This window comes from Leucopleurus acutus (assembly GCF_964270905.1).
Source record: "Leucopleurus acutus genome assembly, chromosome: 20".
Taxonomy (NCBI): domain Eukaryota; kingdom Metazoa; phylum Chordata; class Mammalia; order Artiodactyla; family Delphinidae; genus Leucopleurus; species Leucopleurus acutus.
This window is the reverse complement of record NC_139162.1, coordinates 42,447,161-42,467,365: the sequence shown is the minus strand read 5'-3', so window position 1 is coordinate 42,467,365 and position 20,205 is coordinate 42,447,161. Positions and strand designations below refer to the sequence as shown.

Genomic DNA, 20,205 nt, shown 5'->3' with positions numbered 1-20,205 from the left:
CCCGGGCCGCGAGCCCCGGGGCCCCTCTTTCCATTCCGGTGAGTCCCCAGGGCCACCCTGACAGACGGTTTTGGAAAAGCTTCCTGGGTGATTCTGGGAATCAAGGGTCCAGACTAACCTTATTACTTTACAGCTGGGAAAACGGAGGCACAGACTGTCCCAAGGCCGCACCAAAAATTAGCAAACCACGAGGAAGCCAAGGGAAAGCCTATGGGGAGAGACCCGACAGAGACCGGGATTTTTCCCAGGCCCTGAGTCCTGGGGGTCTGGAGTAGACAAGAGGGGCTACGAAGGCCTGGGCGCCCGCTGCCCCGACAGCTTCCCCGGGGGGTGGACCGAGCTGGATCACCGCGACGACCCCCAGCCTCACGAAATTAATGAGGAAGATGCCTTTCTTTCCTCAGTCGAGGAGTAGAGATTCCGTTTAACCTCTGCAGACAGTACGACAGGGACCACTCGCCCTCCCAGCCTGGCGCCAGCAGGAACCCGAGGGCATGTCAACAGGAGCCAGGAACTGGAGGCGAAGCATCCTTCATTTCCTCTGCGGCGGTGGAACAAGTGAGGTCTCCGATTGCCAGCATCTGGTTTTTCAAAATCATAGCATGCTGGCACCGAAAGCGGGGGTACCCTGAAGGACTCTTTTATCTGCTTAACCTTGAATCAGGCTTGCAATCAGCATTTGATCAAAAAGCTTGGCCAGTTTCTCAAAATGCAAAATCAATCGCCGATTTTACTTTTTTACTTGGCATTTCCTTGGGATAGTCTCGGTTCTGGGGATGAAAGATTATAAACTGTTGTCTTAAATTCTGTCCTGATTAGCATCTTTCCTCAATTCAGGATTTCCCTGGAGCCAGATCTTTGCAGCTTCAGGATTATGACTTTTTTAAAATATAAGTTTGATGAATTTTTATCGGTTCTCTAAATTAGAAACTCCCTTAATTACAGGAGAAAACATTTTCAAAGAGAAAGGGTAGACTTTTAGAACAAGCCCGGGAGCAATGCTTCTAAAGAAAATCTCAGGGCAGGCAGGTCCTCAGAACCAAGTGAGATGGTCTTTTCTGCAGCCGTCAGGCCCACCGTCTTTCAGTTAACTCTTGACTAGAAAATAAAGAATAAATGAAGGTTTGCTTAAAGCTGTTCATCCTCCTGCAGAGGATTCTAACTTGAGAGAAAGCATGGTCTTGGTTAAATTGTTTTAAAATTGGGCTTGGGTGGCCAGATGGTAGATGAGGGGAAATTTCCCCTTGTAAAAGTATTTCCAGTTAATAAATGAAGAAAGAAAGAACATCACCATTTTGTATTCCTAATTAATTAATGGATCTAGGCATGATCAGCTATGGCTACTAAGTCTTGAAAAGAGAGAACCTACATGATGTGCTAATGGAAAAACTCAGCACAAACTCTGAAGTCATCTTGACGCTCCTTACAGCCCTGCCCCCACACAAATCAAAGCTGCATCTGATCAAGCCTCATCTGGATCAACAACACTATGGGAACATAATCAAAACTATCCACATCTTGGGAAACTACAAGTGACTCAGTTCTTTAATAATTACTTGCAAGGAAAATATTGCATTTAGATTCTAAATCAAATAAATGGTAAAAAGAAAAAAGTGACATTCACAGGACACTTGTAAATTTGAACACCAGTGTGGTATTTGATATTTAAAAAGTATTATTACATTATTTCAGAATGATAATATGGTTACATTTTTAAGTATTTAAAAATATTTTAACATTTTCGATGTATTTTGGAAATATGTGCTAAAATATTTACAGATGATATGATATCTAGATTTTATTTCTAAATAGTTTTATGTAGGACTCTCCTGGTGGCACAGTGGTTAAGAATCCGCCTGCCAATGCAGGGGACACAGGTTTGATCACTGGTCCGGGAAGATCCCACATGCAGCAGAGCACCCAAGCCTGTGTGCCTCAACTACTGAGCCTGCGCCCTAGAGCCCATGAGCCACAACTACTGAGCCCGTGTGGCTAGAGCCCATGTTCTGTGAGAGAAGCCCGCGCACCACAATGAAGAGCAGCCCCCGCTCACTGCAACTAGAGAAAGTCCGCATGCAGCAACAAAGACTCAATGCAGCCAAAAATAAATAAATTTATTTTTTTTAAAAAAAGATCTAAATAGTTTTATGTAGTAGTAAGGAAAGTAGGTGAAGGTATAGATGGAAACAAGGTTGAATATTAGTAATGAGTACATGGTGGTTCATTTTATTATTCTTTTTTTTAATGTTTAAATTTTTTTTATCTTTTATTTTTTGCAGGGCGTTTTCAAACTTGGGAACCTGCCTTGAAGCCTGACTAAATTGTCTGGGTTGGAGCTCAGGACGACTGGCCCATGTCTTGCTCTGTGAAATTACACATGTCATTTCTCACTTGTCCGCTCAAGAAACACTATGGAGGACCTTCTGTCTGCTTGAGATTTTGAAATTATGGAGCTGACACTTCAGATTAGAAAATAACAAAGAAGGAAGCCACCAAATGGAAGCATGGAAGGCTTTGCAGAAGAATTGATGTTTGATATGGGTTCTGACAGATGAAAAGGAGCTCCCTGGGTGGTGTCAGTTCATCTTCTATAAGGTGGTTAGACTAGGTCTACGTGGAGGACCCATTTAATCCTAATAGATTCTGTGGTTATAACCTGCCCGTAATCAACTTTTTCTTCTCTGTGTGTCCCTCCAGGGAGTTGAGAGACCACCATGGACTTCCTGTCATCATCCTTTATTTTGTTAGCTGAAGCAATCCAAATTGAGCTGTTGGTCTTGAGTCTCCCAGTTGTGTTTGGAGGCCAAAGCATTATCATGTTAACCAGTCTGTAACCTTCTTAGGGATTGGTCTCTTGGGCTCATAGATTTATTTCCATCCATCTAGTTCCCAAGGCATTTCACTTAGTAACTGTAGCTATACCAAGCTATACCAAGGCCCAGCCATTTTGATGAGCCATTTGCTCATCAAAACATGGGTGCCTGTAGTCGATACCCTCAGCCTTCCCAACTGCTTTTATCTTCCCTCTCTTCCTGTAGGACATGCAGTTCAATATTCAGCATGCATCCTGGCCTTTGGGTTAGTTGTTCATCCTGATACTCTGCCAAAACAGGTCGAACTTTGTGCTTTGATGGCCTTTTCCCCCATGTGACATGAACCATCTGTTGGGGCAAAGCTTAAAACAGCAATTGTCATTTGACAAGTAGTTGGCAGTATCACATCTCTACTCTGTTATGGAAAATTATTTTTCTGTTTTCATCTCAGTTTTTGTGGATGTTTGTACTTTAAAAGGACAATTTCTGAAACTTCTGGAGAAGTAAGATAAGACTGTTTAAATTTGGTTGCTATATGTTTGTTGAATGAGTTTGCCTGGGCTGTCGTGCTGAGTCTAATATGTTGTCTTTTTAGGGACCTGGCTGCATCTAGCCGTGTGATCCAGAGCCTGGTGGAGGGCTGGGAATGCTAGCAGCTCCTCTAACTCTTACTACTATAAACCAGAGGTATACTTCACTGTGGGAAAAATATTGGGAAATTAGCTGTGATATATTGTATGTTTCCAGTGATTGCTCAAAAGCTTCTTATACTCATTTAATTAGAATAATTTACCTTAATAGAAAACTATAATTTTCTACTTTTTCCAATCAGTTGAACCAATGTGTACTTTTTTTTAACCCACTCAGATGGAATTTATTACACCAAAGCTAATACCCTGAACCTGAATTTTTGTGCATCATTATAACTGAGCAATTATGCTATAGGAATAGTTGAGACCTCTGCTTCTGGCTCTGAACACCAGCCTGGATCAAACCAAACCTCCCACCTCAAACAAGCAGAACAGCTGGATAATTTAAAAAATCTGTCTGACAGTAAGAACCTGAGAGGGCAAGATCCTGGAGAGAATGGAAACATAGAAAGGTGAGCCTGACATTTGACATTTGTCTTAGCTTGGGCTGCTATAAAATATACCATAGACTGGGTGGCTTAAACAACAGACATTTATTTCTAACAGTTATAGAGGCTGAAAGTCCAAGGTCAAGGTGTCAGCAGATTCGGTTCTTTGTGAGGGCTGGCTGGCAGATTGCCACCTTCTCTCTGTATCCTCACATGGCAGAGAGAGGAAGGTCTGGTTTCTCTTCCTCATCTTATAAGAGCACTAATCCAGGGACTTCCCTGGTGATCCAGTAGTAAAGAATCCGCCTTCCAATGCAGGGGATGCGGGTTCAATCCCTGGTTGGGGAACTAAGATCCCCCATTCCACGGGGCAACTAAGCCCACACACCACAACTACTGAGCCCACTTGCCTCAACTAGAGAGAGAAAACCTGCACACCACAACTAGAGAGAAGCCCATGTGCGCTACAACAAAGAGCCTGCAACAAAAAGATCCTGCTTGCCGCAACGAAGACCCTGCATGCCACTACAAAGACCCGATGCAGCCAAAAAAAAAAAAAAGGCACACTAATCCAATCATAGAGGCTACACCCTCATCACGCCATCTGAACCTAATTACCTTCCCAAGGTTTCATTTCCTTATATCACCACGTTGGGGGCTAGGGCTTCAATATATGAATGGGGGGGCACAAATATTTAGTACATAACAGCACTGTTTTCCCTTCAAGGCATTTACCTCTTCAATGCCTCTTCAAGGCAGTGATTTCAGTGCTAAGAAGCTGAGCAAAGCTTTGGCAATCTCAGAGAGGCCCTGGTAATATCCTAGGCTTTTGGTTAGGACCTTTGAAAGGTTATACCAGTAGTAAGGGCAAATCAAAAAAGGACCAACTCTCACAAAGGTACAGCTTTGACTCAAACCAGATTAAGATGGTCTGCCTCTATACTAACTGCATTACAAAGCAAAAGAAAATCTCTGGAGAAACATAGCATCATCCACAATACCACATTGATTCTATAATTTTTCATGTACAACCTGTAGCTGTTGATCAAAATTTACTAGGCCTACCAGGAGACAAGACCAAGTCACCCTAAACCAAGAGAAGAAATAGTTAATATAAACTGACTCACAGAAATCCAGTTATTAGAGTTATCAGATATAGACAAATATAGATAGAATAACCTCTGATCAATACATTCAAGGGGATTAAAGACAAAATGGAAAATTCCAACAGGTAATAGAAGTATATAAAAAAAGAATCAATAGAAATTTTATAACTGAAAAAGTGTAATTAAAAGTAACAGGTGAGTTCAAAGAAGATTAGACACAGATGAAGAGAGGATTAGTGAATTGGAAGATAGAAAAAAAATATCCAAAGTGATGCATCAAGAGACAAAAGAATGGAAAATACAGAAAGAGTATGTCGTATTTTGGACATAGTGAAAAGGTTTTAACATATTTGTAGTTGAAGTCCCAGAAGAGGACAGGGAGAGAGAGAATTGAACAGAAGCAATATTTGAATAGATAATGTCCAGGAATTTTCCAAAGTTGTTGAAAGACATAAATCCACAGATTCAAGAATCCTTTTAGAGCCCTAAGCAGTATAAATATAAAGAACATCACACTTAGACACATCAGAGTAAAACTACCAAAAATCAAAGAATAAGAGATAATCTTAAAAGTAGCCAAGTAAAATGACAGATTACCTTCACTGGAACTGTCATAAGACTTAGTGCTAACTTTAACAGAAACCATGAAAGCCAGAAGACAATGAAATAACATCTTTACAGCACTGAAAAGCTAATCTAGAATTTTTTAGATGGGATCTTCGTTGTGGCTTGTTGGATCCTTAGTTTTGGCATGGGGAGTATTTAGTTGCAGCATGCAGGTCTTTAGTTGTGGCCTACAAACTCTTAGTTGTGGCATGTGAGATCTAGTTCCCTGACCAGGGATCAAACCTGGACCCCCTGCATTGGGAGCATGGAGTCTTAGCCACTGGACTACCAGGGAAGTCCCTGGAATTTTTTAACCAATAAAAATACTTATCAATAATGAAGGTTAAATGAGGTTATTCTTAAAATGGACAAAAACCGAGAGCATTTGTTACTAGCAGATATCTACTAAAAGAAGTACTAAAGGAGATTCTTTTAGGCAGAGGGAAAATTGTCATAAGTGGAACTTTAGAAATGCCAAAAGGAATGAATGTAGAAAGCAGCAGAAAGAGAAAATAAGTGGGTAAATCTGACCAAAATAATATCTTGTGGGGTTTTAAATACATATAGAAAAACATTTTAACAATATATATATATAAGAATAAAAATGTATGACAGCAATAGAACAAGAAGTGGGAGGGGAGTGAATAGAGTTAAGATGTGTTAAGGTTCTTACACTGTTCAAGAACTAGTAAAATTATGAATCTTTTTTTTTTATTTTAATAAATTAAGATGTATTTTATAATGTCTCAGTGTGCTTGGGCTACCATAACAAAATAAGATCGACTGGATGGCTTAAACAACAGAAATTTATTTTCTCACAGTTCTGGAGATTGGAAGTCAGAGATTAGGTTGCCAGCATGGTCAGGTTCTAGTGAGGGCTCTCTTTATGTTTATTGTTTTTTTTCTTTGCAGTACGTGGGCCTCTCACTGTTGTGGCCTCTCCCATTGCGGAGCACAGGCTCCGGACGCGCAGGCTCAGTGGCCATGGCTCACGGGCCCAGCTGCTCCACGGCATGTGGGATATTCCCGGATGGGGCACGAACCCGCATCCCCTGCATCGGCAGGTGGACTCTCAACCACTGCGCCACCAGGGAAGCCCTGAGGGCTCTCTTTAGATGGCCCACTTCTCCCTTTGTCGTCAGATGTCAGAAAGAGAGAGAACTCTCTGGTGTTTCTTCTTATAAGAACAGCAATCCTATCAGGTCAGACCCTTATGACCTCACTTAACCTTAATTACTTCTGTAAAGGTCCTGTCTTCAAATACAGTCACACTGGGGGTTGGAGCTTCAACATATAAGTTTGGTAGGGGGACACAATTCTGTCCATAACATAATCTCTAGGGGGTGTGTGTGTGTGTGTGTGTGTGTATATATATATATATATATATATATATATATATATATATAAAGCTAATACTAGAGAGATAAATGATGTGAAAATAATTACTTCAAAAGAAAACAAAGAAGGTGAGGCAAATAGAAAAAGAAATAGAAACATTGTAGATTTAAACGTAAATATGAGGGAATTCCCTGGCAGTCCAGTGGTTAGGACTTGGTGCTTTCACTGCCATGGGCCCAGGTTCAATCCCTGGTCAGGGAACTAAGATCCCGCAAGCCATGCGTCGTGGCCAAAAACAAAACAAAGCAAAACAAAACTAAATATGTTAGTAATTAAATCAAATGTAGATGAACTAAACATTGCCATCAAACTACAAAAATTGACAGACAGGATAAATAACGGAAAACCAACTACATATTGAGACACACCTTAGGCATGAGGATAAGAAAGGTATAAAGTGCAAAGATGGGAAAAAATACTCCATGCAAACAATGACTAAAGAGGTTGTTGGAAGGCAGAAATATCAATATTTCTAATGTGACCTCACAAATTTGCCACTATCGATAACAGTTAATGGAAAATGTATTTTTCTGAATTTTATTGGATCAAATTGATTGTTCTCATGTCTTTGAAACTCGTCATTTTCTTAAAGCAGGATCACACTCTGACATACCCACATGCCATCCGTATTCAAAGAGTCAGGTGCCAGGAGCCTCTTGCCAGCCTGAAAACCATTCTGTTGAGTCTGGCAGTCTGTGTGTATGTAGTGTGTAGGCATTCGAAGCTTTCTTTCCATTCACCCCAAGTTTGTTGAGCTTTGCCAAAGGTCAGGTTCAGTGTTGGGCAGTGCCTGTCCTAGTGGAGCTCAAAACTCCAGAGAGAGATCGGCATGTGTGGATAGGACCCCCAAATATCTGAATGTGCACTGTAGCAAAGGCACGGGAACCTGATGAGAAAGGGACTCATTCTTCCTGCGGAGTTCCTTTCTCCCTTCCTCAAATATTCATTGAGCACCTACTATGTCCCAGGCTCATTAACATGTTTTTTTTTTTTCTGACCTAAGACCCATATTCTTTCCAAAAAACTATGTCATCTTTTTTTTTTTTTTTAAAGTGGGGAAGATTTTTCTCCCCAGTCAGTGAATTTTGTGAAATATCTATAAATTAACAGCAAACGGGCAAATACAGAGGCCGAGGCAGGAAAAACAGGAAAGGAAACCAACACTTATAGAGCCACCATTGTTTGTTCTCTCACTGATCCCCATAATAACCTAATTTGGGAGGTGTGGATACCCTTTACAGATTGGAAATTCAGGCACAGAGAGGTTAAGTAACTTGCTCTAAGGCCCCAGCTTACAAATTGAGGAGCTGATCTATAGACACCAAGTCTTTTGACTCCTGGTCCAGTGTTCTTCCTGTACCAGGCAGCTGAGTAATAGGTGTCCTAGAGACCTTCTTCACTCGCGGAGCCCCTGGGCTTGGGGGTGGCGTTTGTGAAGCAACGTGAGGAGCCTGGGGGAACACATTTCAGCCTCTGTGTCTGCTATGCTCTCAGGTTGAAATGCCCAGATGTCCCACGTGGGGTTGGATGCTGGTGCCTCCTCCACCCACTGCTCACCCCTTGGCCTCCCTATCTTTGGGACTTTGCATCAGCCTGTCATCTACTGACAGGTAATAAGATAGAGCATTTGAAGGTGGGTGAAGGCCTTTGTCTTTGTGGGTGATCCTCTCGTCATCAGGGTCCTAGCATTTTCTTGACAGTTTCCAGAAGGTTCTATACTCATTAAGAACTGGCATTTGCATAGATGGCTCTGGTGCAAGGTTCATCTAGTCCTTTGGGCCAATAGTGTAGCTTCAGAAGCAGACAGGAGAAAAGCAAAGAAAAGACTATTCACAGGTGTATTAGTCTGCTCAGGCTGCCTTAATAAAATACCATAGACTGGATGACTTAAACAACAGAAATTTATTTTCTCAAAGTTCTGGAGGATGGAAGTCCGAGATCAAGATGCCAGTATGGTCAGGCTCTGGTGAAAGCTCTCTTCCTGGTTTGCAGTAGACTGCCTTCTCACTGTGTCCCCACATGGCAGAAAGAGTGAGCTCTCTGGTATCTTAATAAGACCACTAATCCCATCATGAGGGCCCTACCCTCATGGTCTCATCTAACCTAATTACCTCCCAAAGGCTCCATCTCCAAATACCATCACATTAGAGGTTAGAGCTTCAACATGTAAATTTTGGGGGACACTGAAAGTCCATAGCCATTGGTTTTGTGCCTTTGGGCAAATCTCTTCATCTCTTACCAGTGTAATGGGCATATTATGATTCCAGAGGGGTAGAAAGTAAGAGCCCCTGCCCTGCTGTCTGTTCTTTCCCCTTTGTCTTTTCACAGCCAGGGCTCAGGAGGGGCCAGTCTCCCTTACTGAGAAAAATGACCCCAAGCACGCTACATGCAGTTTCTCCAAGTGAGTTTGGAGGAGGTGGGTAACAGATGTCTCAGGTGGTGTTGAGCATGTGTCTAGGCACCTGGCAACCTCAGGAAGGTGGCTGCTGTTCCCATCTGAAGGTCCCATTAAGCAACCTTTATATCTTTCATAGGTTTCCCAATTAGCTTGTTTTTAAACCTCCAAAGTTTGAACCTTGTAAGTTTATCTGCTGAAAACGAAGATGCCATAGAGGCTGTTGCCCCATTTTCCCTTGGATGGACTCAGTCTCCCTGCCCCAGCCCCACTCCCTCTGGTCCTCAGGAGAACCCAGCTACTAGATCTTTCTTTTGGGGACCCAGCCACCTAGTTTCTGGTAGGACCTCACCCTGTGTGCTCTAGGGTTCCAAGTGGAGGCTCAGACACCCAGCCCAGCCCTGCCCCAGGTGCTGGGCCTGCACCACGAGTCCGAGTGGGGGAGTCTAAGCCTCAGTGCTCCTGACAGGCTGAGGACTCCTGCTGTTTGACGTGTGGCAGCTTCTGACCAACCTGGACCTAGACTTTTCCCTTGACTAAACTCTAATCCTAGCTTCTGATTGGTGACACCTCTGTCCCCATTGCCTGGTGCCCCTGAACCACTGCCGACTCTTCATGGCTTTGCTGGCTACACCTCTGGGCACACACCCTTCTCCCTAGGACGTGAGCAACTGTCCTGGGTCTTCCTGAGACCTGCTTCCTCCCTCCCCGCCCTGTAGGGGTTCCTCTGTGACCACACCTGCCAGGTGGCTTGCGAGGAGGCCAGTGACGCCTCCAGGGAGGGCAGCTAGGGTGGGGCAGTTCAGCAAAGCTAGGGGGTGTGGATTGCTCTGTTGTGGCCTAGAAGCAAGGTTTTGTAGAATTGCCCCGTAATGCATGCTCTCCCAGTCCCTGAAGCTTCGCAGTGAGAAGACGGATTCACACACAGCTTAGTAACGAAAACCAGCATTTCCCCTTTTGACTGCTCAGCTTTGACAAGGTGGCACCAAAACAGCTGGATTAAGCTGGCCCATGTCAGGAGGTATTCTGGGGCAAAACCGGGACTTCACGTGTGCTCTCTTATTTAGCTCTCACAACCACCCTGTGGGGCGCATAGTGCTGTCTGAAAACCGAGACTCAGAGAGGTTAGGTACCTTGGCCACGGTCACACAGCACATCCATGACAGGGTACTATTTTAAACCAGACCCGCTGAGGCCAAGGTTCACAGGGCACTAGGCTGGTGTGTACCTCTTCTGTTGCTCCACACAGGGCAGGCTCAGGATAGGGGTGGGGAACTGACATTTGCAAAGATATCTGGTCTTTTCTTCTTTGAAAAAGTATATCACTCTGCAACTCTTCAAATATGACTGCATTGCACAACTTGGTAGACCTCGACAAATGCAGAAGGGCCGCAGCGGGAGCGCCCTGGCAGGTTAACAAACCAGTGAAGTCAGTAGGTGACGTTCTCACCCTGCATAGGTACCTGGAGCTGCCCTGAGCCCCACCCCAGATGGTGAGACTGTGCTTTGATGCCCACCAGGGCTGTGCCTGAACACGGCTCTGGGTAGTTGGCAAGTAAACCTTTGCCTTCACTAAAGTGACCTTGTATCCCAAGGGATACATTTGCTCCAAATAGCACCTTCTGAGACCTAGTGCCCCTTCCTGAAGGGATGACAGCCAGTTTCAGAGAATCCAGAGGAGGGCCTCCTGGTCAGGCCCCTCCTGGGACAGAGCAGAAATCTCCACTCAGCAGCTGGTAGAACCAACTCACCCCTCCTTCCCTCGACTGCCCAAATGCCCTCTTTTGCAGAAAGGGCCCCACATCCCAAGCCCTCTGACCGCCGGCAGCCACATGTAACCAGCCACCACTCACAGCTTCCCGGTCGCCCCCATGTCGGGCGCTGGGCCAGGCTCTCAAACAGCGGCCGGCCTGATGAGGTGGTGGCCGGGGGTGGCGGCTGTGGCTGATTGAAGTCCCCATCTCCCTTGTACAAAGGCAGCATAATTAATCAGGCAGTAATGAATTCAGGTACCACCAGCTTGTCACCTTGAGAGATAGGCTCTCTGAGAGGGCTGGAATTCACAGGAGACAATCAGGTCACCATTAGGATTTTTCAGTATTAAATATTAATATTAAGTGGAAGATGTATTAGAAGTTGACCAAACTTTGGTCTGTTGACCTTCAGAAACCCCTGCCCCACTTTCTTTCTCTCTCTCTCCCTTTGGCTCATGGGGCAGGGACACCCAGGGTGGGTGGACCTCTGGCTGAATCTGGTCCTCCACCTGAGGCTTTCTGAGCTCAGGGATGACTCTCCCCTTGTGTACCTGTTACTCAGCATCCTCTAAAGTGGGGCCATGGGGAGGGGGAAGGCGGGCGTTCCCCTCAATGAGAATTCGGGCTGTCCAGCGCTCTGCCTGCAGCAGCTCAGGCGATGGACCAGGGTGCGTGTGCTGTGGAGTGGGTGTGGGTGTTGGGGGGTGCTGGATGCTGTGGCTGGGCCCTGGTTTTACTGACCTGCACTCTTCAGCTTCCAGGAGCCGCCAGCCCAGGAGTGCAGCAGGGCCATCAGCAAAGCAGGGATGCCTATCCAAGTTCAAATCCCAGTCTTCCCGGGGCCACACTGGGAGGTTTGGAGCAAGCTGTGGAACTGGGAGTTGGCATCTGTCAATGTAGTGGGATTAAACAAAGTGATGGTCAGGGGCCACCTTGCCTACGGCTTGCACACAGTAGGCCCTCAGCTGTGGAAGGCTCCTGCGGGTGGGGCCCATAGAGCCCCAAGCTCTGGGCTGAGGCCAGGCCTGGGACTAGCCCACTGGAGGCTGACAGCTCCAGATGGAAGCCCCAGCTGGCTGTGGGGCCCGAGGTGCTGTGTGTGACAGGGTCCCCTGATTTTAAAAGGGGCTCCTGGTCAGTGCTAGCACATGTCACTGCCAGCCTCAGGATCAGTGATCCCCAAATGCCGTGGGAATACTGAGAAAGCTTCCAAGAAGAGGTGCTATGTGATCTCTTTTAAAGGAATATGTCAGAGCCACAGTGTGGCCCAAAGGTGCTGTGTCCCCATACAGAGTGGATGGGTGGCTTGAGATCCCACGTGTCCCAAGCACCTGCCGTGTGCTCAAGCAGGAAAGCAAGTGATAGGGTAAAAAGATAAACTTATTTTTTTTAAGTGGGCAAAGAATATGAATAGGCAATTCACAGAAGAGGCCTGGAAAATGGCTTGGAAATTGATTACCAAAAAAAAAAAAAAAAAAAAAAAAGATGCTCAATCCTGCCAAATCTTAAGGAAAATGCAAGTTAAATGAGGTAGCATTTTTATGTATAATGGAATATTAGAAAAAAATGAAATAATGCCATTTGCAGCAACATGGATGGAATTATACTAAATGAAGTCAGACAGAGAAAGACAAATAACATATGATATCACTTATATGTGGAATCTAAAAAAATGATACAAATGAACTTATTTACAAAACAGAAACAGACTACAAACTTCAAATACAAACTTACGGTTACCAAAGGAGAAAGGTGGGGAGAGGAATTTGGGATTAACATACACACACTACTATATATAAAATAGATAATCAACAGGGACCTACTGTATAGCACAGGGAACGTTACTCAATATTCTGTAATAACCTATATGGGAAAAGAATCTGAAAAAGAATGGAGATATATATATAACTGAATCACTTTGCTGTATACCTAAAACTAATGCAACATTTTAAATCAACTATAATATAAAATAAAAGTTAAATTTTAAAAATGAGGTAGTATTTGTCACTCATCAAATGGGCAAAAATTTACCAGTCTGATAATAGGAGGTACTAGTGAGTATGTCAGGATACTGCCCTCAGATGCTACCTATTGCTGCAACTTCTTTGGAGGACCTAGCGGTTTCCATTACAACTAGAAATGTACACACCCTGAAACCCAGCAATTTCCCTTCTGCTTTACCTACTCTCAAGAAACATGTTATGTGCACAGAGAGAATCATCACACCAGGCTTTGTTAATAGCAGAAACCTAAATGCCCATCAATATTGAAATGTCTAAATAGATTAAGGCATCTTCACAGCGTGGAGTTTTATATAGCAATTAAAAAAAATTGAGTTGGACCTATATGTATGCAAATAGATCTCTAAGATGTATTATTGAGTGAAAAAATTCTGCAGAACAAATACATGTATGGTTTATGTTATAAAAAAAAACCCTCAACAATGACAACTAATACTGCTTGGTTTTAATGGAGTCCCATGTATGTTGCAAAAGCATAGAATAAAAGTCAGAAAGAATATATACGACTCAGTGACTACCTTTTAGAAGGCTGAGGGTAGCCGTGGATGATAGGAGTTCAGCGGGGGTGGGGCGGCTTCAGCTTTCTCTGCAATGCTATAGGTTTGGGGGAGGCAAAAGGGTTAATGAACCTCATGTAGAATAGAGGTTAATTTTTAATTTTTTTAAAATTTATTTATTTTTGGCTGCATGCAGGCTTTCTTTAGTTGCGGCGAGTGGGGGCTATTCTTCGTTGTGGTGCGCAGGCTTCTCACTGCGGCGGCTTCTCTTGTTGTGGAGCACGGGCTCTGGGCGCGCAGGCTTCAGTAGTTGTGGCTTGCGGGCTCTAGAGCGCAGGCTCGGTAGTTGTGGCGCACGGGCTTAGTTGCTCCGCGGCATGTGGGATCTTCCCGGACCAGGGCTCGAACCCGTGTCCCCTGCATTGGCAGGCGGATTCTTAACCACTGTGCCACCAGGGAAGTCCCTAGAGGTTAATTTTTAAAAGAGTTTGGCTAGGGGAAACAGATAGTGCATCTAGTGGGGTGGTTGGCAGAATACGTGAAAAGCTGAGAGAATGGCTAAGAAGGAATGGGAGAGCGTGTACTATGAGCAAAAGCCCTCTGGGGCTTGCAGAGGGGAGGAAAGAGAAGAGGAGAGTGAGAAAGTCAAGGAGCCTGGACACACAGAAGGGACCACTGGGGAGGGAAGGTGAAGAGCTGGGCTGCTCATTGCTTTGTCCTTGGCCGGGCTGAGAGCATGACCCACAGAGATGTGTTTCCGGATGCTTAAGTTTCCAGCTGTGACAACTAAGGTTCTTCCTCACACCCCTCCTATCCTCCTTTTAAGCTGGAGATCTGTTTCTTCCGCTGCTCAGATAGGAAGTTTTGATTATTTTTGCATAAGGACCCAGAATTGAAAATCAGTGCTCCTGCTACTGACCCCCCATCATCCAAAGGAAGTAGACTCTGGTCCTGGGCACACCTTTGCTGTCCAGGGCTGCCCAGCAGGACTGGAGACCTGCTTCTGCCCATGACTGTGTGGATGGGGAAACTGCTTCTCCTGGGTCATGCTCAGGAGTCCTCAGGCTTACGAGGGGGTGGTGTGGGAGCCTCAGTTGCAGCCACCTGGCCAACCTTCAGCCCTGGGCTCAGCATCCCTGCACAGAGCTAGGCCAGAGAAATGCAAAAGGAAGAGTAAAACCAAACTCACCTCTCAGGCTCCACAGTACGTGGGCTCTGGAGTCCGATCTGACTTCATACGCCAGCTCAGCCCCACGGCCAGCGTGTATAACTTTGTGCAACCTCAGATTTGCCATCAGGGTTTCTGGGCACTAAGCAAAATAAAATGTGTCGAGCCCTCAGCTCCATAATGGCACCCAGTATGTGATAGTGGTAGTTGAAAATAATGATGCTAACGATACAGCTCCTCCTGTCTCTTCAAGACTTTTATCAGAACAGCGTACTATGTTTACGTACTATGAATGTGGGGACGTACTTAGAATAGTTTATTCTAGTGTGATGCACAGGAAAACTGTGTTTTAACTCAGTAAGTCTTTCCCATCCTGGGTTTTGTAAAGTTGGAGTTTCACTGTTTCAAAAAGCTCTAGTGAGCCTGGATTGAGAAGGGTCAGCAAAGAAATTGCTTCCAGCTGTCCAAGGGAGGCCTGTTGGGAGAAATGTCAGCTCCTCTGCCATGTTGGCTGGTCCAGGTGGGACCCCATTCAGCTAGTGAGGCACCCATCATTCCCCGCAGCAAGGCCAGGACCAGGGAGAGGTGAGTGAGGCAATTGCCTGGGGGCAAAATTTAAGGAGGTGCCAAAAAACTCAGTAGTCAAGATAAATAACATTTTACTGCAATATATGTTTAATAAGAATTAATGCAGGGACTTCCCTGGTGGCGCAGTGGTTGAGAATCCACCTGCCAATGCAGGGGACACGGGTTCGAGCCCTGGTCCAGGTGGATGCCACAGAGCAACTAAGCCCATGCGCCACAACTATTGAGCCTGCGCTCTTAGAGCCTGCGAGCCACAACTACTGAAGCCCGTGTGCCTAGAGCCCGTGCTTGGCAACAAGAGAAGCCACCCCAGTGAAAAGACCATGCACTGCAACGAAGAGTAGCCCCTGCTCGCTGCAACTAGAGAAAGCCTGCGCACAGTAATGAAGACCCAACGCAGCCAAAAATGAATAAATTTTTTAAAAAAAGAATTAATGCAAAAAAAAATTATGATGAACAAAATATCACCACTTTACACCCTGGCCTCCAGCCTCATCTTACTGACCCCTTCAGCAGCTGTCAGGGTCCTAACATCCTTCTTGCTGGGTGTCTTGGGCACGGCTAGGTCTGCCCTGGTCTAGGGGAAGGGAACTGGGAAATGGGTTCTGTGACTTGCCTTTCATCAGCATGGGGAGGAGCTAGGAAACCTTTCTGGACAATTATCTTTGAGTGTGTGTATGATTTTTTTTTTAATTTTTATTTTTTGGTGACCTTCATTGAGGAAATGAGAGACTTAAAACAAAACATAGAAACAAGTGGTAGGAACATGAGCGTTTATAGTAGAAAACGCAGATTTGAAAACTTCAGAAAGTCTTCTACTGTCTGTTGTCTATTTTTCAGAAAATAGTCAAGGGTTTGCAAAACCAAGAACAATTTTTCAGTTTTAAGTGCTTTCGCTTTCCCCCAACAATGCTGCTTCAGTAAATACAGGCTCAAGGGTACATCTTGTCTGCCCTTCTAGGATCTGAGCATTCTGTACACCTGGCTTGAAAGCTCAGCTGATTAGCTCTCAGACACCACCCATCTCAATCCTAGGCACATCCCCCCATCCCTGGCTGATGGGGCTGGATGCCCAGCGAGAGAGGATGTTTTCACCCAGGAAGAGACAGGAAACAGCTACAGTGTAGAAGATGTTGGTTTGATGAGACAATCCATTAGTTGGTTGACCCCTTCCCAAAAGAAATGGGATTAGGGGGGAAAAAAACCCCCAAAAACCTTCTTCTGCAAGTTGGAAGTCATGTGACAAATGATTTTCGTTGCAATACAATATTTAAGTCAAACTAAATGAATAATAATATAATCATGGGCATTCTGCTATTCTTCTATATATTTTTTTAAAAACTAATTTGAGAATATTTAGAAGTAAGGTAAGCTGTTTGTGGCAATTATTTGTGGTGTGTATCTAAACACGCTGTTGGGCTTCCCTGGTGGCACAGTGGTAAGGAATCCGCCTGCCAATTCAGGGGACACGGGTTCGAGCCCTGGTCCAGGAAGATCCCACATGCCACGGAGCAACTAAAGCCCGTGCGCCACAACTACTGAGCCTGCTCTCTAGAGCCCATGAGCCACAGCTACTGAAGCCCGCCCTCCTAGAGCCCGTGCTCCACAACAAGAGAAGCCACTGTAATGAGAAGCCCGTGCACCGCAAAGAAGAGCAGCCCCTGCTCGCTGCAACTAGAGAAAGCCCGCACACAGCAACGAAGACCCAGTGCAGCCAAAAATAATAAGATAATTTATTAAAAAAATAGAAAATAAACTCGCTGCTGAGGGGGCTGCAGTTCTATCAAGGTGGATGTCAGGAGACCAGGTCAGGGGAGCTGGAGGAAATCTAGGGGCAGAAGGACCCCACTTCCGAAAGAAATGGCAGTGGAGGCAGGCAGGCAGATTTTAAGTTTTCAGGCAAACACTGCTTTTGAAAATACTGGATTCTATAATTTGTTATATTAATGATCTTCTTAAAATTATTACTAAAAATGCCATCCAGGGGAACAGGAAGGTAGACTCTGTTTTGTCCTTCCCTTTATCTGTGAACTTCATTTAAAAAATCACTTTATTTTCAGCACCTTGGTTTTGTTGTTTTTGCCAGAAAGTAACTTTTCTGTTCAACAGTATATTAATGCAGAATAGAAATAAAGATGCTTTTAAAAATTCTTTCAAGCACAAAAGGAGATGGTTTTCAACAGATAATTTTACATATTTACATATTTTACCTTAAGCATTTTGTAGTCTCTGCCTACTGGTGAACGGATCAGATTTTTACACTCTTTCAAAATGAACCAGTTTGGCTTCTAAGCCACTGCAAAGGACGGAAATGAATTCGAACTTTTTTTTTTCCGCTTCATTTTCGCATCTTCGCATTTCCTTATTTCACATGGTTTAAAATAAAATGCCTCCAGCTTTATTTTTCCTTTCTCAAGAGCAAAGTGAATGTGACTTTTCGGAGGGGTCACAGGATGCCCTGGGGGCCCTTGGGTGTTGCTGGGCCGCTGCCTGCTTTCAGCTTGACTGAAGGGCTTGTCAGAGTTTTCATCTCCTAAGAAACAAGCCGCCGGCGCTGGCCAGAAGCAGGGGAAGGCAGCCGTCTGAGTCCCACGCTGGTTCTTTCCCACTGACATCAAATCCTGAGGTTTTGAAATTAATCCCACACAAAGACAGCCCTTCATTGTGGTGCCTGTTTGAAATTAGACTAGCAATAATGACCTTTCTAAGATGTCTCGTTGTTAAGATAGCCCCCTGTTGAGTCTGAAAGGCTGCTGAGGGCCTCTCCCCCACTCCCCCGACCAGAGTGGGTGAGATGCCCCAGCAGTCAGGTCAAGGTGACCGCCTGGCTTGGCTGGAGGTGCTGCCCGGTGGCAGGAAGTGGCCGCTAGCCCAGATGGCCGGGCTGCCTCGGGCCCCTATGACGTGGAGCCACCGTTGCTTCCCAGGTCTGAGCCGCTGACTGTCCCGGGCTGAGAACTGCTCTCACCTCCAGGTAAAACAGATTCCTTGACTTCTAACCAGTATTTTTGTTAAAGGGAACTAGAGCCATAAAGGGACTCGACCTGAACATTAGCAAAGAAAGCAGTCATCCCTCCAAGGAGGAGGAGCCCCCAAGGGGCACAGAATGGGGACCGGTGGTCCTCCGCAGAACCCCCGCTGAACCCCACTTATCTTGCTTCTTTTACACAGTGAGTTTTCTTCCCCGTAGCACGTGGCTTCCACAGCAGACTGCCTTGCTGGGGACGTGGATGGAGTCGGGTGCAGCCAGGTGGGCCAACCGGGGTTCAGGCATCTGACTGTGCCCCCTGAATCCGGAGCAGCACAGCCGCCTCTCCGCTGGGCCCTGGGCACTCACCCACTGTCTCTGCGGTGCCCACGGGCTCTTCACACGGAGGCGACTAAGAAAACATTTCTCAGGGAGAACAGACTTGAATGGTAACATCCCTGCCTATTAACAGAAACGGAGTATTTAGAGCTTATGTGGTTTGAATGTGACCTTCTTACCAGACTAGCTCAGAATAACAATTTAGTTATTTTCGAAAATCGCTGTACTTCTAAATAATTAGATATTGTAATCATTTCCATCAGTGACTCCATTCGGAGCCCTGTTTCAGTTAACATGGTCATTGTGCTACCGTGGCCTGCATGTAGCGCTCGGTCTTTGGAAATAGGAAGTGTATGTTAAGCGTTCTGTTATTTCTGCTGCCCACCACAAGCTCTGCTATATTTTTCCCAGTGTTCCTATTTGGAGAAGGATTCTGTGCTGTTGAATTTTGATATTCCTAGTGTCCTCTGCAAAGGTGGTCTCTCATTTGAGTTGCTTCTTTTAACCCTTGGCAGTGGTTTTGAAGAGAAGAGGCACGTGAAAACGGTCTGAGTATTTTGTAAACAACCAAAGCTGATTTATCAAAAAGAGCACTTTTTTCTAGTGTAACAGTCTCTGTCAAACTTCTTTCTCTTTTCCGAGTGCTGGAGAATGTGCTGGGTCTGGCCTTTGCATTTGGAAAGTTAGAATGACGCCTCCTTCTCTGTTTTAATACATTTCACCTCTCTGAGGCAGACGGAGCAGAAGCTCACAAGGAAAAGCGATGCCCTTTCCTGCGGTGACATTAACCAGAATCACGTGGAAAACAATCCAAGCCTTGTAGGAAAAGGGAGCCATTAAAATGTGCCCTGAGCTATTGGCTGCACCCAATCTTGCAGCCTGGCTCACTCGCGGCAGCAGTCAGGAGGCTGCTCCCCTGGATGGAGAGAGCCTTGTTGTAGCGCCACAATTAAAATCAGCTCCTCTGCCAAAAATAAAAGGGAGGAGGGAGGGAGGAGAACATCAAAGACAGACTGAAATGTGTAGTTAGTAGTAAGAGTGGTCTCCTCTTGAACCAAAGCCTGCAGCGATTCACGGCCCCCTTGTTAATGAGAAATTTTGACCTCTGGTTTGTAAGTTAAACTTGTAATCCCAGCTAATGAAGTAAATCACTTCCAACTTGAGTCTGTTGTTCCCGTCTGCTCTGCACACTGCGTCTGAGAGTGAGGATCCAGGTCCACACACACAGATTGAAGGGAAATATAATTATTCAGTGACCGCAGAGTTTCTTGCGTGTTGAGGATGTGCTCGCAGTAACCCTGCAGGCGTGGATTGTGGACCTGTCTGTTATTTCATTGTAACCTGTGTGTTGATAAGAGAGAGAGCCTGTTAGACTCTGGGTTGAACAGCAGGATTGAATGACACTTCAGGGAGGTAAGTTGGGGACCCTACACACTGCATTTCTTCGTTTCTTTAGCAAATGGAAATCTTAGTTCCA

General features: G+C 45.2%; 1 long non-coding RNA gene across 2 annotated transcripts; it reads left to right on the top strand.

Annotated features, from left to right (window-relative positions):
* The first annotated feature begins 2,018 nt into the window (after positions 1-2,018).
* Positions 2,019-18,938, top strand: LOC309976944. 2 transcript variants are annotated; one of them, XR_014327016.1, is made up of 3 exons: positions 2,019-3,500; positions 3,681-3,915; positions 18,612-18,938. It is a non-coding gene; the product is annotated as an uncharacterized lncRNA (long non-coding RNA). The 2 variants fall into 2 exon arrangements; XR_014327017.1 differs by lacking the exon at positions 18,612-18,938 and having other exon boundaries at positions 2,019-3,316; positions 3,409-3,500; positions 3,681-4,621.
* The last annotated feature ends 1,267 nt before the right edge of the window (positions 18,939-20,205 follow it).